This window comes from Budorcas taxicolor, chromosome 23 (assembly GCF_023091745.1).
Source record: "Budorcas taxicolor isolate Tak-1 chromosome 23, Takin1.1, whole genome shotgun sequence".
NCBI classification, from domain to species: Eukaryota; Metazoa; Chordata; class Mammalia; order Artiodactyla; family Bovidae; genus Budorcas; species Budorcas taxicolor.
Genome location: NC_068932.1, coordinates 2,141,592 through 2,161,329, shown reverse-complemented (window position 1 = coordinate 2,161,329; position 19,738 = coordinate 2,141,592). Strand labels below are relative to the sequence as shown.

General features: G+C 41.5%; 1 pseudogene; it reads right to left on the bottom strand.

Moving 5' to 3' along the window:
• The window catches only part of LOC128068051 (PEST proteolytic signal-containing nuclear protein-like), a 49,901-nt pseudogene extending 46,131 nt beyond the window's left edge, over positions 1-3,770 (bottom strand).
• Positions 3,771-19,738: the final 15,968 nt, after the last annotated feature.

Sequence of the window (19,738 nt, the reverse complement as noted above, 5' to 3'; positions counted from 1 at the left end):
AATATGCTATCTAGGTTGGTCATAACTTTTCTTCCAAAGAGTAAGCGTCTTTTAATTTCAAGGCTGCAGTCACCATCTGCAGTGATTTTAGAGCCCCCCCCCCCCCCAAAATAAAGTCTGACACTGTTTCCACTGTTTCTCCATCTTTTTCCCATGAAGTGATGGGACCAGATGCCATGATCTTCGTTTTCTGAATGTTGAGCTTTAGGCCAACTTTTTCATTTTCCACTTTCACTTTCATCAAGAGGCTTTTTAGTTCCTCTTCTTTTTCTGCCATAAAGGTGGTGTCATCTGCATATCTGAGGTTATTGATATTTCTCCTGCAATCTTGATCCCAGCTTGTTCTTCTTCCAGCCCAGCGTTTCTCATGATGTACTTTGCATATAAGTTAAATAAGCAGGGTGTCAATATACAGCCTTGACATACTCCTTTTCCTATTTGGAACCAGTCTGTTGTTCCATGTCCAATTCTACCTGTTGCCTCCTGACCTGTGAAGAAAGGTGAGCACTGAAGACATGATGCTTTTGAACTGTGGCGTTGGAGAAGACTCTTGAGAGTCCCTTGGACTGCAAGGAGATCCAACCAGTCCATTCTGAAGGAGATCAGCCCTGGGATTTCTTTGGAGGAAATGATGCTGAAGCTGAAACTCCAGTACTGTGGCCACTGCATGCCAAGAGTTGACTCATTGGAAAAGACACTGATGCTGGGAGGGATTGGGAGCAGGAGGAGAAGGGGATGACAGAGGATGGGCTGGCTGGATGGCATCACTGACTTGATGGATGCGAGTCTGAGTGAACTCCGGGAGTTGGTGATGGATAGGGAGGCCTGGCATGCTGTGATACATGGCGTCTCAAAAAGTCGGACATGACTGAGCTACTGAACTGGACTGAACTGAACTGTATTTCAGACTCTTTTGTTAACTATGATGGCTACTCTATTTCTTCTAAGGGTTTCTTGCCCACAGTAGTAAAGATCATCTGCATTAAATTCACCCATTCCAGTCCATTTCCATTCACTGATTCCTAAAATGTCAACGTTCATTCTTGCCATCTTTGACCACCTCCAGTTTGCCTTGATTCATGAACCTAACATTCCTGGTTCCTAGGTAACATTGCTCTTTATAGCATTGAACTTTTCTTCCATCACCAGTCACATCCAAAACTGTATATTGCTTTTGCTTTTGTCTCCATTTCTTCATTCTTCATTCTTTCTGGAGTTTTTTCTCTCCAGTAGCATATTGGGCACCTACCGACCTGGGGAGTTCATCTTTCAGTGTTCTATCTTTTTGCCTTTTCATAGTGTTCATGGGTTCTCAAAGCAAAAATAATGAAGTGGTTTCCCATTCCCTTCTCCAGTGGACCATGTTTTGTCAGAACTCTCCACCATGATCTGTCTGTCTTGGTGTATCTACAGGGCATGGCTCATAGATTCATTGAGTTAGAGAAGGCTGTGGTCCATGTGATTAGACTGTTATTTTTCTGTGATTGTAGTTTTGAAACTGTTTGCCCTCTGATAGAGAAGGATAAGAGGCTTATGGAAGCTTCCTGATGGGATAGACTGACTGAGGTGGAAACTGGGTGTTGTTCTGATGGGCGGGGCCATGCTCAGTAAAGCTTTAATACAATTTTCTGTTGATGAGTGGAGCTGTGTTCCCTCCATGCTATTTTAAAGTGATGTTGCTCATTCCAACTCTGGGATCTTGTGGACTGTAGCCCATCAGGCTCCTCTGTCCATGGGATTCTCCAGGCAAGAGTACTGGAGTAGGTTGCCATTTCCTTCTCCAAGGTCTTCCCAACACAGGGATCAAACCCAGGTCTCCTGCATTGCAGGCAGCCAAACTATGGTGGAGTTAATGAAGATAATGATGACTTCCCTCAAAAAATCCCATGCATGTACTGCTACACTCACTGCCTCCAACCCTGCAGAAGGCCACCACCAAGCCACACCTCTACCAGAGACTCGCGGACACACAGAGGCAACTCTGTGACAGTCTCTTGTGGGGCCCGTGCTCCTTTCTCCTGGGTCCTGGTGTGCACAAGGTTCTGTTGTGCCTTCCAAGAATCTATTTCCCAGTTCGGTGTAAGTTCTGGCAGCTCTATGGTGGGTTAATGGCGACCTCCTCCAAGAGGGCTTATGCCATACCCGAGTCTGCTGCATGCAGAGCCCCTGTCCCTGCAGCAGACCACTACCAATATGTTCCTCCACAGGGGACGTCAAACACAGTTCTGTCTCAGTCTCTGTGGGGTCCCTGGGTCCTGGTGGCGCAAGATTTGTTTGAGCCCTCTGCACATCTCTGGCAGGAATGGGGTTTGACTAAACGCAAATTCGACCTTCTTGCCATCTTGCTGGGACTTCTTCTTTGCCCTTGGATGTGAGTATCGCCTCCCAGCTGCTCCAGCGCCTACCATCTTACTCTGGTTTCTCTGACCTTGGCCATGGGGTATCTCTGCATGGCCAGTCCAGCAAAATACAGCCACTGCTCCTGATCTTGGATGTGGGGTATCTCTTCACAGCTGCTGCTCCAGCAGCGTGTAGCTGCCACTCCTGAGTCAGAGCTATGAGCTCAGATAATTGGGCTGAAGTACCTGGTGGCAAACGTTTACCCTGCTGCTGCTGATAACTCACTTCAGTCTTCTCTGACTCTGTGCGACCCCATAGATGGCAGCCCACCAGGCTCCCCCGTCCCTGAGATTCTCCAGGCAAGAGTACTGGAGTGGAGTGCCATTGCCTTCTCCAAAGGTTTAGTCTCTATGGTCTCAAAATTGGAGACTACCACATATCCTGTTCTTCTTTTATCATCCAAGACAAAACTGCTTCCATCAGTGTACCAAATTTCTTCAGGATTGGTCAGAGGATCTTCCAACAAGCCCTCTTGTGGTTTTGTCTGGTGGTCCAAGGTTTCTGCCACATCCAGTTTCACCCTTGGCTCCAGCCCCGTGATGGTTATCTGTGACAGGCAGACTGGCTGTAACAGGCTGCCTCATTCCTGTTCAACCATCTTTAGGGAAGGCTTGGCACTTGACCTTGAAGCTCTAGGGTCCCAAGAGCAGAGTGTCGCCCAATATCCCAATTGATGGTATTTGTAGCAAGCCATTTTAGGAGACTTGTCATGGTTTGGACATTCTTTGGCCCAAAGCCCACCTGTCTACAGATTAGGCATTTGCCTGGTTCCTTGTCCTTCAAGGACTCAGGATTTGCCATAGAGCTTACCTGGAAAGTGGACATCATCTGGGCATGCCTTGTGTCTTTCCTTTTCTCCCTTTCCTGGGCATTGGCCTCCCTCTCCTGTTCTCTGTTATAAAATGTATTGGTGGCTCTCTGGACCATCTCATCTAAAGAGGCAGCAGGGTCCTGCTACTGAAGCTGTTATAACTTTATCCTGATGTGTGATGCACATTGGGACAGAAATCTGTCTTTTAATATAACCTGTAAGAGTCTAAGTCCATATTGGTAAACTTTTGGAGTGTCTCTTTTAGGCTTTCCAGAAAGGCAATGGTGTTCTCATTGGGCTTGAAGTTATCACTGAGACTGGGCACAGTCCCCAAAATAATAGGTTTCCTTCTGTTTCTATGGGTGGACTTCCTTAGAGGTGAGTCTTTTAGCAACTTATCCTACTCAGTACTGCTGCAATCTGAGAGCTAGGCGACCCCAGCTCAGGGTGCAGATCCCCAGGCAAGCTGAGGTGTGACAACCTCCTGGAGATCGAATCCCTGGTCAGGTAGAGCCATGTCGGCCTCCTGAGAATTGGGTCCCTGGGCAGGATGAGGCATGTCGACCTCCTGGGTCCCCTGGAATGGCGGATTCCCGAGTAGGATGAGGAGTGACAACATTTCAAGGACCAGGTCCCAGGCAGGTCAAAACATGTCAACATTCTGGGACACCCAGCCTGGAGTTGGGTGTCCCCAAGGTCTCCAGTGTGACAGGTGCTGGGTAGGATTAAGGGTTTGTCATCATAACTCATTGCCAGTTTGTACACTACAGATGGGAGTATATACCATAACATAAAGCAATTCAAGCCTATGCTCTGAGACTGGGAACCTGGTGAAACAGTCATAAGCCTTATCCACTTACTGCTCTAAGGGGATTATAAGTCACTGATTTCCTCCCCTAGTCCTTCATCAGAGCAGTTTAGGGTGTTTCCAGTGGTAAACATTTCATTTTCATAGACCCATTTTAGGTAGTAACAGAAATAATGACACAGGAGTGTGGGTTATCTGGCCCTGTTAGAGGCTTTGCTGCTTCTGCTACTGCTGCTAAGTCACTTTAGTCGCGTCCGACTCTGTGCGACCCCATTGACGGGTCTCTCAGTCTCCCCCATCCTTGGGATTCTCCAGGCAAGAACACTGGAGTGGGTTGCCATTTCCTTCTTCAATGCATGAAAATGAAAAATGGAAGTGAAGTTGCTCAGTCGTGTTTGACTCTGTGTGACCCCATGGACTGCAGCCCACCAGGCTATTCCGTCAATGGGATTTTCCAGGCAAGAGTACTGGAGTGGGTTGTCATTGCCTTCTCTGTTTAGGGGCTTTAAGAGTATTTTAATAATAAGTGGGATGGAGCAATGTTGCCTACAAGGGGGCAGGGTCTTGGTTGTAGGACTTAGTAATTGGCTTAAGAACCAATTGATAAGCTGACAAAATGTTCCATAAAAATGGAGTGGAGATTTGATCCAGGGGTATGTTTGTAAACTTAGGAGAAGGGCAGTAAGGCTTTGGGCCCAAATGTTCTGCAGGGCTAACTCCCAAAGTGGCAAAGGTTATCCCTGGAAGCCCAATTGCCTTTGAAGAGATGACAACAGATGGACTTCGAGCAGATATTGTGTGCCTGTCTCCCACTCTAGCGGGTTAATTGAGAGATGCTAATGTTGCACGTGTTGTTGGAAACATGGAGGTGAAGGCCTGAATATCTAGAGGGGTTGGATATGATACAGTATTTCCCTCCCAATGGCCAGCTATTTTCTGGTTGTCACTCCAGAAGAATGCCGAGGCAACATTATAGGCCAGACAGGGCTCAGGAAAAGAGCATGAAACAGGAGGGAAGGGGTAAAGGCACAACTGTTGAAAGAATGACATACCCCAAGTTTAGTTCAGTTCAGTGCAGTCACTCAGTCGTGTCCGACTCTTTGCAACCCCATGAATTGTAGCAGGCCCGGCCTCCCTGTTCATCACCATCTCCCGCAGTTCACACAGACTCACGTCCATCGAGTCCGTGATGCCATTCAGCCATCTCATCCTTGGTCGTCCAGTTCTCCCCCTGCCCTCAATCCCTCCCAGTATAAGAGGCTTTTCCAATGAGTCAACACTTTGCATGCAGTGGCCAAAGTACTGGAGTTTCAGCTTTTGCATCATAACTTCCAAAGAAATCCGAGGGCTGATCTCCTTCAGAATGGACTGGTTGGATCTCCTTGCAGTCCAAGGGACTCTCAAGAGTCTTCTTCAACACCACAGTTCAAAAGCATCAATTCTTCGGTGTTCAGCCTTCTTCACAGTCCAACTCTCACATCCATAAAAGACCACAGGAAAAAGCACAGCCTTGACTAGACAGACCTTAGTCAACAAAGTAATGTCTCTCCTTTTAAATATACTATCTAGGTTGGTCATAACTTTTCTTCCAATGAGTAAGCATCTTTTAATTTCATGGCTGCAGTAACCATCTGCAGTGATTTTTTGGAGCCCCCCAAAATAAAGTCTGACACTGTTTCCACTGTTTCCCCATCTATTTCCCTTGAAGTGATGGGACCAGAAGCCATGACCTTCGTTTTCTGAATCTTGAACTGTAAGCCAACATTTTAGCTCTCTTCTTTCACTTTCATCAAGAGCCTTTGTAGGTCCTCTTCACTTTCTGCCATAAGGGTGGTGTCATCTGCATATCTGAGGTTATTGATATTTCTCCCGTGTTTCTTCCAGTCCAGTGTTTCTCATGATGTACTCTGCATAGAAGTTAAATAAGCAGGGTGACAATATACAGCCTTGACGCACTCATTTTCCTATTTGGAACCAGTCTGTTGTTCCATGTCCAGTTCTAACTGTTGCTTCATGACCTGCATACAGCTTTCTCAAGAGGCAGGTCAGGTGGTCTGGTATTCCCATCTCTTTCAGAATTTTCCACAGTTTATTGTGATCCACACAGTCAAAGGCTTTGTCATAGTCAATAAAGCAGAAATAGATGTTTTTCTGGAACTCTCTTGCTTTTTCCATGATCCAGTGGATGTTGGCAATTTCATCTCTGGTTCCTCTGCCTTTTCTAAAACCAGCTTGAACACCAGGAAGCTCACGGTTCACAAATTGCTGAAACCTGGCTTGGAGAATTTTGAGCATTACTTTACTAGCACGTGAGATGAGTGCAATTGTGCGGTAGTTTGAGCATTTTTTGGCATTGCCTTTCTTTGGGATTGGAATGAAAACTGACCTTTTCCAGTCCTGTGGCCACTGCTGAGTTTTCCAAATGTGCTGGCATATTTAGTGCAGCACTTTCACAGCATCATCTTTCAGGATTTGAAACAGTTCAACTGGAATTCCATCACCTCTGCTAGCTTTGTTTGTAGTGATGCTTTCCAAGGCCCAACTGACTTCTTTCCCGGATGTCTGGCTCTAGATTAGTGATCACATCATCATGATTATCTGGGTCGTGAAGATCTCTTTTGTACAGTTCTTCTGTGTATTCTTGCCACCTCTTCTTAATATCTTCTGCTTCTCTTAGGTCCATACCATTTCTGTCCTTTATTGAGACCATCTTTGCATGAAATGTTCCCTTGGTAAATCTAATTTTCTTCAGGAGATCTCTAGTCTTTACCTTTCTGTTGTTTTCCTCTATTTCTTTGCATTGATCGCTGAAGAAGGCTTTCTTATCTCTTCTTGCTCTTCTTTGGAACTCTGCATCCAGATGCTTATATCTTTCCTTTTCTCCTTTGTTTTTAGCCTCTCTTCTTTTCACAGCTATTTGTAAGGCTTCCCCAGACAGCCATTTTGCTTTTTTGCATTTCTTTTCCATGGGGATGATCTTGATCCCTGTCTCCTGTACAATATCACGAACCTCATTCCATAGTTCATCAGGCACTCTATCTATCACATCTAGACCTTTAAATCCATTTCTCACTTCCACTGTATAATCATAAGGGATTTGATTTAGATCATACCTGAATGGTCTAGCAGTTTTCCCTACTTTCTTCAGTTTAAGTCTGAATTTGGCAATAAGGAGTTCATGATCTGAGCCACAGTCAGCTCCTGGTCTTGTTTTTGTTGACTGTATAGAGCTTCTCCATCTTTGGCTGCATAGAATAGAATCAATCTGATTTCGGTGTTGACCATCTGGTGATTTCCATGTGTAGAGTCTTCTCTTGTGTTGTTGGAAGAGGTTGTTTGCTATGATCAGTGCATTTTCTTGGGAAAACTCTATTAGTCTTTGCCCTGCTTCATTCTGCATTCCAAGGACAATTTTGCCTGTTATTCCAGGTGTTTCTTGACTTCCTACTTTTGCATTCCAGTCTCCTAAAAGAAAAGGACATCTTTTTTGGGTGTTAGTTCTAAAAGATCTTGTAGGTCTTCATAAAACCTTTCAACTTCCGCTTCTACAGCATTGCTGGTTGGGGCATAGACTCGGATAACTGTGATATTGAATGGTTTGCCTTGAAGACGAACAGAGATCATTCTGTCGTTTTTGAGATTGCATCCAAGTACTGCATTTCAGACTCTTTTGTTGACCATGATGGCTACTCCATTTCTTCTGTGGGATTTCTGCCCGCAGTAGTAGCTATAATGGTCATCTGAGTTCAATTCACCCATTCCAGTCCATTTAATTCATTGATTCCTAGAATGTCGATGTTCACTTTTGCCATCTCTTGTTTGACTACTTCCAATTTGCCCTAATTCATGGTCCTGACATTCCAGGTTCTTATGCTATATTGCTCTTTACAGCATCGGACCTTGCTTCTATCACCAGTCACATCTACAACTGGGTATTGTTTTTGCTTTGGCTCCATCCCTTCATTGTTTCTGGAGTTATTTCTCGACTGATCTCCAGTAGCATATTGAGCACCTAATGACCTGGGGAGTTCCTTTTTTGGTATCCTATCATTTTGCCTTTTCATACTGTTCATGGGGTTCTCAAGGCAGGAATACTGAAGTGGCTTGCCATTCCCTTTTCCAGTGGACCATGCTCTGTCAGATCTCTCCAACATGACCCGCCCGTCTTGGGTTGCCCCACAGGCATGACTTTGCTTCATTGAGTTAGACAAGGCTGTGGTCCTAGTGTGAATAGATTGACTAGTTTTCTGTGAGTATGGTTCAGTGTGTCTGCCTTCTGATGCCCTCTTGCAACACCTACCATCTTACTTGGATTTCTCTTACCTTGGGCATGGAGTATCTCTTCACAGCTGCTCCAGCAAAGCACAGCCGCTGCTCCTTACCTTGGATGAGGGGTATTTTATTACTGCCGCCATTCCTGGCTTTCAACGTGGGATAGCTCCTCTAGGCCCTCCTGCACCTGCTTCTCAGGATGCTCCTCCCAGCCGCCAGCCCTGGCCTCGGGCTCGGGGTGGCTCCTCAGGGTCACCACCATTGGCCTCAGGTACGAGGTGTCTCCTCCCAGCCACCATTGACCTCAGACGTGGGGTAGCTCCCCTCGGCTGACACCACTGACCTTGGATAACATAAATCAATTAAAATCAAATGGGTCCAAGATGATAAACCACATTTAACTAAACCTTAATCCCCAATCTGCAAGCTAAATTACACACCCAGGTGGCAGGGCAGTTCCAAGGCACTGTCAAGAGATGGAGGAGTGGGTGGTTCCCTAATGGTTGAGATGATCATTCCACTCATTAGCATAAGAATTCACCCAGCTCACAAAACCTAGCCACACTACATTCCATGGCCACATCACATGCCCTCTGCAATGGTCCACACCCTGTGGAGTGTGCTTCTCTCTTAATCCTAACAAATCCACTTCTTACCTATTGCTGTGTCTCTAACTGAATTTTTGCAATGAGACATCAGAGCCTGAGCTTCATTAGGTCCTGAAGCCAGGCATCATGGGTTTTGGCCAGGCTCAAATCCCAGGAGAGAGTTACTGGAGGACAGGAGGAAAAAGCAATGGGAGTCAGGAGGTGGAGGGGAATTCAGGGTGGGGAACACATGTAGACCCATGGTGGAGTCATGTCAATGTATGGCAAAACCAATACAATATTGTAAAGTAAAAAAAAAAAAAAAAAAAAGCAATGGGAAAAGCGTGACAAGGAATTCCCTTCATAACCTTCTGGAGAATCTGCTAAATACCTGACCTGCCCTCACAGTTTTCATTGATCTGATCCCTGGCACAAAGAAGTTTAAGGACAGAAGAATCCCCACCAGCTCAGGTCACAGCTACTGGGGCCCAACAGATAGTGGAGCCTTTGGGACACAATGAGGAGTAGGCCCTGTCAGAGTCCGTCAATTGCACCCACTGCCACTCACCTGTTCACGGAGGGTTCAAGGAAACAAGAGACAAGAGATTGTAACGGAATTAAGATTTTGTTAGGCATATGTCTGTTCAGCCATTAGAGCAAGGACCTCCTACCTTAACTGGAGGTCTTCTGGCATCTGAGACTGAGCTGCATGAGCTTTCTGCTTAGTTTGTTTTTTACTGTCTCAATTTCCAGCACGCTGGGCTTCTTGTCACTTTCCCTGCACTGGGTTTTCTTCCTGTTCATCTCCTACCGCAGGAGCTTTTGCCAAATTAGGATCCTCCTGTGCTTGGCCTCCTTCTTGCAGGGGCCACAACAAGGTTGTTTCAGCCAGGTTAAATTGGAGACATGCCCCCATAGATATCAAGGAAGTGTGTAATTTCCTTGGTTCTGTCTCATCACAACAAACATTTGAAGTGACAGACATTAAAGCCCTAGGTGCGTCACAGGTCTCAGATGGTGTTACAACTCCATGTTCCAGCTCAGTTTATTTAGAAAGTAAAGGAAAATACATCCTCAATGCTTGAGAGCATGCTGACCCAATAAAAGAGGGGCGAGGGGAGTAGGAAGAGAAAAAGAGAGCAAGAGAGAGAGACTCCTCGTCCTTTGGCTCCTCATTTTATATGATTTTCCTCCTTCCCATGGGCCTGCCCTATGTAAACTGGGCTAGCCAGGCATGCTGTTTGTTCTACCTGAAGTCCTCACTCCAGTCCTGGGACCTTCCTTTGTTCTATTTTCGTGGGCTTTCCCCCTCCTTCTCTTTTAACCAGTGCCATTCTGGACTCTTTTTACCTATTCTAACTACCTAACACTTTGAAACCTGGAAGTCTCAATGTTCCGCCTCTGGTTTAGAGTTTGAAAGCTCAGGTTCATATTCAAGTGTGTTATGTGGGATTTCTGACCCTTAAACCATTAATCACCCAATCATCCATAGCTTCTGTGATGGCGTGAACAACGTGGTAGTTTTTCCCCCCAAATTATGCAAAATCCCAGAGATCTTTAGTGAATGACTCAGAGGTCATGCAGGGAAGCCAGGGGAAGTAGGAACAACTACTTTTATGTGTTATAGTCTTGTCTTCAGTATAAGACTTTCTGCTTTGAAATAATTTTAAAAGCCACTGATGTAGACAACATAAAAAATTATGTAGAAACACACATCATGTTAAAAAGTTACTATTTTCAAAAGCAGATTCTGGCACTGTCCTCTGAATCAAACTGATCCTGAAGCATCCTAAAGAAATATATATTGAGAGGTAATGATTTTTTACTAGGTTGTAAGCTTCTTAGGTTGGATATGATTCTACTCCTATATTCTGACATCTATTAGATTGAATTTGTCCCTTTCATAGCCCCTTTCTTTTGCCCGTAATCATTGCTAAAGAGGTCTCCTTCAGAACTATTCCAGGTAGCAATCCACTGTAGGGTTGAAAAGAGAAAGAAAGACGGTACAAATTTAACATCTTTTTATAATTTCACTGAAATTTGAGAAATGATTCAGAAATATTAAGAGTTTGCTTCTATGCAAAACAAAGAACTGAAGGAATTATCTAGCCTAAACAACCTGATCACAAATGAGACTTTTTCTAACTTCCCCTACCCCTATTTGTGTGTGTGTGTGTGTGTGTGTTACTTGGTAGTAAATTTCTACTGTTTTTTCTCCTTCTTTCATATATCCTCTGATGTTCTTTGTCTTTCTTCTCCACTTACTTTTTGGTCTACTTTTCTCCTCAGTAATTAGGTATATATATGTGGAAAAATCATTGGCACTGAACCCAGCAAAACACGGATTCAAACTGTGTCTCATCATTTGAAAGCTGTGTGAACATGAAGAGTTTGCTTAACCTCTCTTATTTTTAGTCTCTGCCTTTTAAAATTAAGATAACTCTACTTATATAATAGGTTTTTGTGGGAGTTAAATGGTGATGATCCTCTTTATGTACCTCTATTATTTGGGCTATCAGTTTAGTTTAGTTCAGTTCATTTGCTCAGTCGTGTCTGGCTCTTTGAGGCCTCATGGACCACAGGATGCCAGCCCTCCCTGTCCATAACCACCTCCCAGAGTCTACCCAAACTCATGTCCATTGAGTTGGTGATGTCATCCAACCATCTCATCCTCTGTTGTCCCCTTCTCCTCCCGCCCTCAATCTTTCCCACATCAGGGTCTCTTCAAAAGCGTCAGCTCGTTGCATCAAGTGGTCAACGTATTGAGTTTCAGCTTCAACATCAGTCCTTCCAATGAACACCCAAGACTGGTTGTATCTCCCTGCCGTCCAAGAGACTCTCAAGAGTTTTCTCCAACACCATAGTTCAAAAACATCAATTCTTCAGTGCTCAGCATTTTTTATAGTCCGACTCTCAAATCCATACATGACTAGTGGAAAAACCATTGCCTTGACTAGACAGACCTTTGTTGGCCAAGTAATGTCCCTGCTTTCTAATATGCTGTCTAGGTTGGTCATAACTTTTCTTCCAAAGACTAAGTGTCTTTTAACTTCATAGGTGCAGTCACCATCTACAGTGATTTTGGAGCCCCCCAAAATAAAGTAAGGCACTGTTTCCACTGTTTCCCCATCTATTTCCCATTAAGTGATGGGACCGGATGCCATTATCTTCGTTTTCTGAATGTTGAGCTTTAAGCCAACTTTTTCACTCTCCTCTTTCACTTTCATCAAGAGGCTCTTTAGTTCCTCTTCACTTTCTGCCATAAAGGTGATGTCATCCATATATCTGAGGTTATTGATATTTCTTCCAGAAATTTTGATTCCAGCTTGTTCTTTCTCTGGCCCAGCATTTCTTATGATATACACTGCATCTAAGTTAAATAAGCAAGGTGACAATATACAACCTTGATGTACTCCTTTTCCTATTTGGAACCAGCCTCTTGTTCCATGTCCAATTCTAACGGTTGCTTCCTGACGTGCATTTCTGAACAGGCAGGTCAGGTGGTCTAGTATTCCCATCTCTTTCAGAATTTTCCAGTTTATTGTGATCCACACAGTAGCAAATATTTAATAAGTGATATTAAAGGGTGTTCATTGGAAGGACTGATGTTGAAGCTGAAACTCGATACTTTGACCACCTGATGCAAAGAGCTGACGCTTTTGAAAAGACCCTGATGTGGGAAAGATTGAGGGCAGGAGGAGAAGGGGACAACAGAGGATGAGATGGTTGGATGGCATCACCAACTCAATGGACATGAGTTTGGGTAGACTCCGGGAGTTGGTGATTATTTTTTAATATTAAATGCAAACTAATGCTTTTCTTTCCAAGAAGAAAAAAAAGAGTAAAGAAGAAGAAAAATAGGAGAAGGAGATGAAAGAAGAGAAGGGGAGGGTAAAGGAGGAAGAAGAGAAGAGGGTAATGAGGGCGGTAACTGAATTAACAATATGAGAGGGTATTCTTTACATTACGAGTTTAACTTCTGTGAAGAAATAGGTGTTGCCTTAATAAAGGGATTCATACTGTACCAAATTTATGTTGCATTATATTATATAATAAATCATATATCATAAAGTGATTATTGATCATATAATACATGATATGAAGTGGTTAATAATGTGGGCTCCCAAAAAAACAGATCCAGGCTGAAGTCATAGATTCAACATTTTTCTATCAGTCTTCCAAATTGACAACAAACTTTCTGAGCCTTAATTTACCTACTTTAGTACTGAACTATTGAAACCACATATTTCATAGTATGTAATGATAAGCTATATATGTAAACTTTGCTAGGCTATAGTATCTAGATATTTGATATAACATTATTTTAGATTTTACTGTGGTAGTATATCTTAGGTGAAATTAACATTTAAGTCAGCGAACTTTGTACAAAGCAAATTTCACTCCATAATTTAGATGTGCCTCAGTGAATCAGTTGAAAAATTTAATAGAAATAGACTGACCTTCCAGTAAGAAGAGGGATTTTTTTTTTTTTTCCCATAAGACTGTCTTTGGACCCAACTGTAATTATTTCCTGAGTCTCAGGCCTACCTGTTTACTGTGCAGATTTTGGACTTGCCTAGCCTCTATAATCTTGGAAGCCAATTCTTTCAAGCAAATATTTCTGTTTATTTCAAACTCTTTCATTTTCTCTATTTATAGATCTTATTTGTTCCATTTCTCTGGGGAACCTTGACTAATGCATAGTGTTACTGTGAGGATTTAATAAAATAATGCACAAAAAGTTGCTAGCATATAGTAAGTGATCAGTAAATAGACCAATATGTACCATTTTAGTTGTAATTAATATTAAAGCTTTACTATATTATGATTCATATAACATTGTATAATTTAGCAAATTGATTTGGTTGTGGGATATGGAGAGTGAAGAACCTTTAGATTTGACTGAAATCTTACTCTGTGGCACATTATGTATTGTGTGTGTTGTATTTCTCCTCTGGTTTATGTGTCGTATTACTCACTATAACCCTTTTTGCATACAGTGTTATTTTATAAAGAAGGAAGCTAAGATCTAGAAAGATTAAGCATTATTTTCAGTGTCAACTGAAGTAACTACTCACAAATCTAGCCTACTAAATCCAGTCAACTTGATCCCAAGACCTATACTCTTAAATTGTACCTTAATTTTTTTTCAAAATAAAAATAGTTGAACAAAATTCAAGCCAAAAATAAACAATGGATTCACTTCTTCTTTAATTGTAATGAGACTGTGAGCTTAGCTTCAAAAAAACTCCAAAGACAACATCAGAGGCATTCACAAAGCCATAAGGGACCTAACTGGCTCAAATGCAAAACAGATATTTAGCCACTCACCCTGAAGGTGGGGTAAGGATTTCTTTGATGCTCTCCTGACCTCACTCTCTCTGCCCACCCTCAGGAAGGAAGACTTCACTATGAACTGGACTATTGTCCTTGTATTTACATTTATTCAAAGGAGTTAAATATCATGTCCACAAATAGTTTTGTTGTTGTTGTTTGTTTCCTTATTTGTTTCTCTTTGGCTGCAGAAAAAATAAAAATAAAATAAATGGAAATCTCTTACTCTCAGTTCAAGGGGCAGCGGAAAGGGAAACGGAGGAGATTATTGAACACTTTGATTTCCCACGTAGCTCAAGGATAAAGAACCTGCTTGCCATTTCAGGAGATGCAGGTTTGATCCCTGGTTTGGGAAGATCCCCTGGAGTAGGAAATGGAAACCCACTCCATTGTTCTTGCCTGGAAAATTCTGTGGACAGAGGAGTCTGGTTGGCTACAGTCCATGGGGGTCACAAAGGGCTGAACATGACTGAGCATACACACATGCATACACACACACACATAGAAAATTTGAAGATTGAAATCATCCCACGTCTAAATATGGCAGCTGCTACTCTGCTTCAATTGTTTTAACACAAACAGGGCGAATTTATCCCAAATTTATCCAAAACATTCAAAAAAATTCAAGGGAAACCTAAAATATGAAAATTTATAAGAAATACCTGAATGGGAATGAGTAATAATTGGGAGTGAGTAATAATTTTAAAAATATTTTGAGAGGGCTATCAATTTTGAACAAATTGCATCTATAGAATTTTGACACATAGAACCTCAATTTGCAAACAATGTAATTAACAATAGGGTGAGGAAAAAAAGCACCCTATTTCACTTAAAAAATGAATCACAAGTTAATTCTCAGAACATATTTGTGTTATGATTTAATGAAGACTAAACAGAAAAAGATATATTCAGTATTTATTATCAACTTTTTCTAGTTTCCAGTCAAAAGTTAATAATTTTCTCCTTTCCAAATTGCCTGTTGGCCTGATTATTGCAGCTCAAAAAAGATAAACAATTGATTCAATTATCTGGGTAAGTTATGATAAGCAAGGCACTTATATGGTATCCAGGGCACTCCAATGGCATTTTTATTTCGAATTAGGTAAATTAATGTATTGGTAAAGCAGATAAAGACTATTCACATTTATCAGGCAAAACCATAGAGGTGGTATTCAAATACCTCAACATTTAAAAAAAAAATCAAATGTAGCATTTCAGTTAGCTAATCTATGAGCACCTTTTGATTAGCAGAGGAGTCTGACTGTGAAGGTTTAAAGCAAATCAAAACTCATCCAATTGTTATTATGTAACCCCACATTATCTTATTTAGTTACAACCACATAGTCACTTGAAACTAGAAGAAATCTGTTCTTAAGTCATGTAAAAGTTTGATTTTAAGTTAAAATACAAGTATATATAATATGTATAATCCCATGCATACTACATCATTAGCCAAAGACTGCTAACCCTGTGATAATTTTAGACGTTTATTTATTATGTTCTACTGACAAACACAGAGTTGAGACTGATTAAATTTTTAAAAGACAGTCTTTTTTTTTTTTTAACAAATATGTTATTTTAATGAAGCTGATACAGGCAATGCCCATTTTAAACCCATATCCCAGGCCAAAAAGTACAAATACAGTCAAAAAGAGCACTGTTCTGCTGTATATACTTCTGTGTAAATAATGTTAACTGCTAATGAAAACTAGATCTTTTGGGGGATCTTCTGCAAGATTTTTTTCTTTTATCTTAAAATGCTTTCTCTTCAGTGAAACTATCTCTGGTGTTAGTCATTATTCTTAATACCTCTGTCACTTTGATTCCAACTTGAAATTCCTCTTTTTGTGGTCCGGACCCTCAGATTTTAAAAGTAGCTTCAGGTTAAGGAAAGGTCATTTTCCACAGTTCAGTTTTCTGAATAACTTCCATCACCCACTGAAAGTTATAGCCCAGGAGTGAAGCAATTACATGCTAGAACTTCAGGGCCAACTGGAGAGTCATTAGAAACACTCACATTAGTCAACCTTATTTATCACAAGCCTGCAAATGCATAGTCCTGGAAAAGGTGGCCTCTCTATGCATACATGTAATTTTTAAAAAGGACAGAGTGATATGAAGCAGGCTGAGGTTTGACCACCAAAATTCAGCACAATAAAAACAAACAATGATGAATAATGGGCTCTAGAATTCAAGATGCCAGATATTTTCAAGAGTTGGGGTGCTGGTTTTCAATTCTGTTTTGAATACCACATTACAAGAAAGCTATTTTTAACAATAAAAGAGGATTAAGGGAAAAGGAAAAAAAAAATAAAAGAATACCTAAACCATTGAATGACCCCCTGTTTGTTTCTGATAAATTTTAATCATGTCTTTTTCTTCCATTCGCAGTTCTTTGAGAGTGTGATTATCAACAATTTTCTAACCTTCAAGGAGAAACCTGAGTGAATTCATGGGAACTCCCTGTCTTTGACAGCCTGATTCTTTGAGTTTCTTGAGATGTATCATCATTTTCACTTTGAAGTGACTCTCACTGCTATCCTGTCTGATGACTTTGGGTTTACTATATTCTCCTTCCTTCTTATCCCCCAAGTCCTCAGTTGAAGGTTTTGCTTCCTGGTCAGACATGGCCTGGGGTCTCCGCACAGCAGCAGCCTCGGGTAGGCAGAAACTCACTCCAGAGTTTATAAATCTATTTTCCCCATAGCACAACACCAAGGCTGGAAGGACTTCCTCTATGTCTTGAAGCCAGTTTCTCGAATTAGCAATTTGTGATTCCTGTGCCAGTCAGTGAGCATGTGAGTGATATTCTTTTTCCGATGCAAACAGCAGAAATCTTGAATCTGTTCTTTTTGAGTATAAGAAATAAGACAATTCAATGTGATTAAAAAAAAACAAAAAACAAAAAACTACACGTTACCAAAACTCAACCCTTAGCTAATCTTCAAGAGGGTATTTTGCTCCACTGCAATATTTATGACATTTGCCTTGAGAAATAATTTCACTCTCTATAGAGGCCTATATTGAAAAACTTTGATTTGGGAAATATAAGTTGGCTTATCAACTTATTTTAGATAACTTGTGAATGCTAGTTTTAGTGCAAGTTTGTGTGTCTGACACACAGGCCAAACAAACCAAAATGTCAGAGTTTGGAGCAGAGAAATATTTACTGTAGGGCCATGCATGGAGATAATGGCTGCTGCCCTCCAAAAAACATTTTTTATGGGATCACTTCCTGCACAATTCTCTGATTGGTTGATGATGAGGTAACAGAGCGATGTTACAAGGGTTAACTTTATCATTCCTTGACCATGCTATGTAGGTCTGGGGGCTGTTTGTTCATGATCATCAAGTAATCAATTTCTTCCACTTGGTGGTGGTTTTCACCTCTGCAGAACAACTCAGGAATGTGCATTAAATTGCTGTTACCTAAGTATTTCAGAGAGGACTTAAGCAGAGGGTAGGGGGGAAAGGGCCTCTGCAACACTGAAGGCCCCATGGGGTCCTACTTGGTTATAGTAGAATATAAATCAGTGATGAAATAGACCTAAGAGCGTTCTCTCTCCAGTTATGTATCCTACAGAAGTGTATTATTCAAAACTTGGATTCCCTAAACATACATTGATCTGCCTTGGATGAAGACCTTGTCCATTCATATTATTTTTATTTTTATTGTGTTGAAATGTATTAATAATAATTTGTGAGGAACTAGATGATCATGGTAAAAACTGGGTAATCACACAAGGCTGTTTTTCAAATGATATGTTTTGAAGATTGATTAACCGGATGGACAACCAAAGGAATACCAAATGTCATGGGCAAGAAATGATTTTGGTCAGTGCTTTCCTGGGACATAATAAAAATGCATTACTAGATACCTTTACAGAAAAAGATCTTAGTGAAATTTAATGAAAAAACAGGGGATAGGCAGCTACATTTACAGAAAAAGATCTTAGTGACATTTAATGAAAAAACAGGGGATAGGCAGCTAATTCAGAGCTAACAAGAAAGAGGTTTTCCTCAAAATGAAAAAATTTGCTCCATCTGGGTATTTTTCAGTAATTGAGGCCCACAAGCTTTGACTAGCTATGAAACGACAACATACAATCTTAAAGTTACATTTAGTTGGAGAGCTTTCGTACTCCTCATCACCAAATGAAAGTTCAATCTATTTATTTATTTCATTGAAATGCTAAGTTATTGGACACAACTGCCTTAAATTGACTGGTAATTCAACCTATGCCTATATAACACTAAAATAACAGATCAAACCAGTAGAAAAAATAACAGTCAAGCAGATCAGTTTCACACAAATTTAGCTAATTGATAGAACTTTCCACCTTTTAACCCATCATTTCTGTGTTAGAGATAAACAGGCTCAGCTCAGCAGTAACTTTGTCAAACCCCAAAACCCACACACAGAGGACACCTGACCTGCCTCCCTCATCAAATTTCAGCATCTCCATTTTTGCCTTTGGATAATAAAATATCATTACATTTTCCTCTTTCATATTAAAAGCAATGAGCCTGGCCAGCCCAAGGAAAAATAATGAAATAAAGTCTGCTTTGGGGATTGCCTAATCAGAGATTTTTTTTTTTTTTTGGCTTTTTGATAAAATTTCTACCTTTCTACAGTCTCTAAACATTATTTGGATGACCTGTGCATTTCTGTGCCACACAATTCTCAAACTTGTCTCTCTCAAAAGCACTTGAGTTCCTAAATTCTCCCCCATGTGTCAAACTTGGTGCTTTACTGATTGCTTTTGATAATGTAAGAAACTACTTGATTAAGAAGCTAAGGGCTGTTAGCAGGTTACATCCCATGTAACTGTTGCAAACCTTAGGAATCCTAAGGTCACACAAAATAGTGAACGGTGAGGAGACTCTCAAAACTCCCCTTAAAGTGAAGGAGATAAAGGATTTGGAAAAACATGGATTCTTTCAGTGCTTCTGAAATGGCAGGGCATAGGGTATTAACTGGAGAAGGCAATGGCACCCCACTCCAGTACTCTTGCCTGGAGAATCCCATGGATGGAGGAGCCTGGTAGGCTACAGTCCATGGGGTCGCTCAGAGTCTGACACGACTAAGCGACTTCACTTTCACTTTTCACTTTGCTGCATTGGAGAAGGAAATGGCAACCCACTCCAGTGTTCTTGCCAGGAGAATCCCAGGGACAGAGGAGCCTGTTGGGCTGCCGTTTATGGGGTTGCACAGAGTCAGACACAACTGACACAACTTAGCAGCAGCAGCAGCATCAGGGTATTAACACATGTGAGGCTGATTCTGAAAGCTTTTCTTCCTTTAGGCTTAAGAAATTACAAATGTCACTGCAAGAATAGAATTCTGCAGTTTTTCAAACCTAACAGGCCCATGCCCATTACCCACCTGCGGGGATTTTAACTGTCTGTATTTAGGTTAGACCCAGGTACCATTATTTCTTGAAAGCCACATAGGTAAGTTTGAGACACAACCAAACTTGAATACTAAGTGACTACATAATAGTTGTTAGATGATTACCCAGAAAC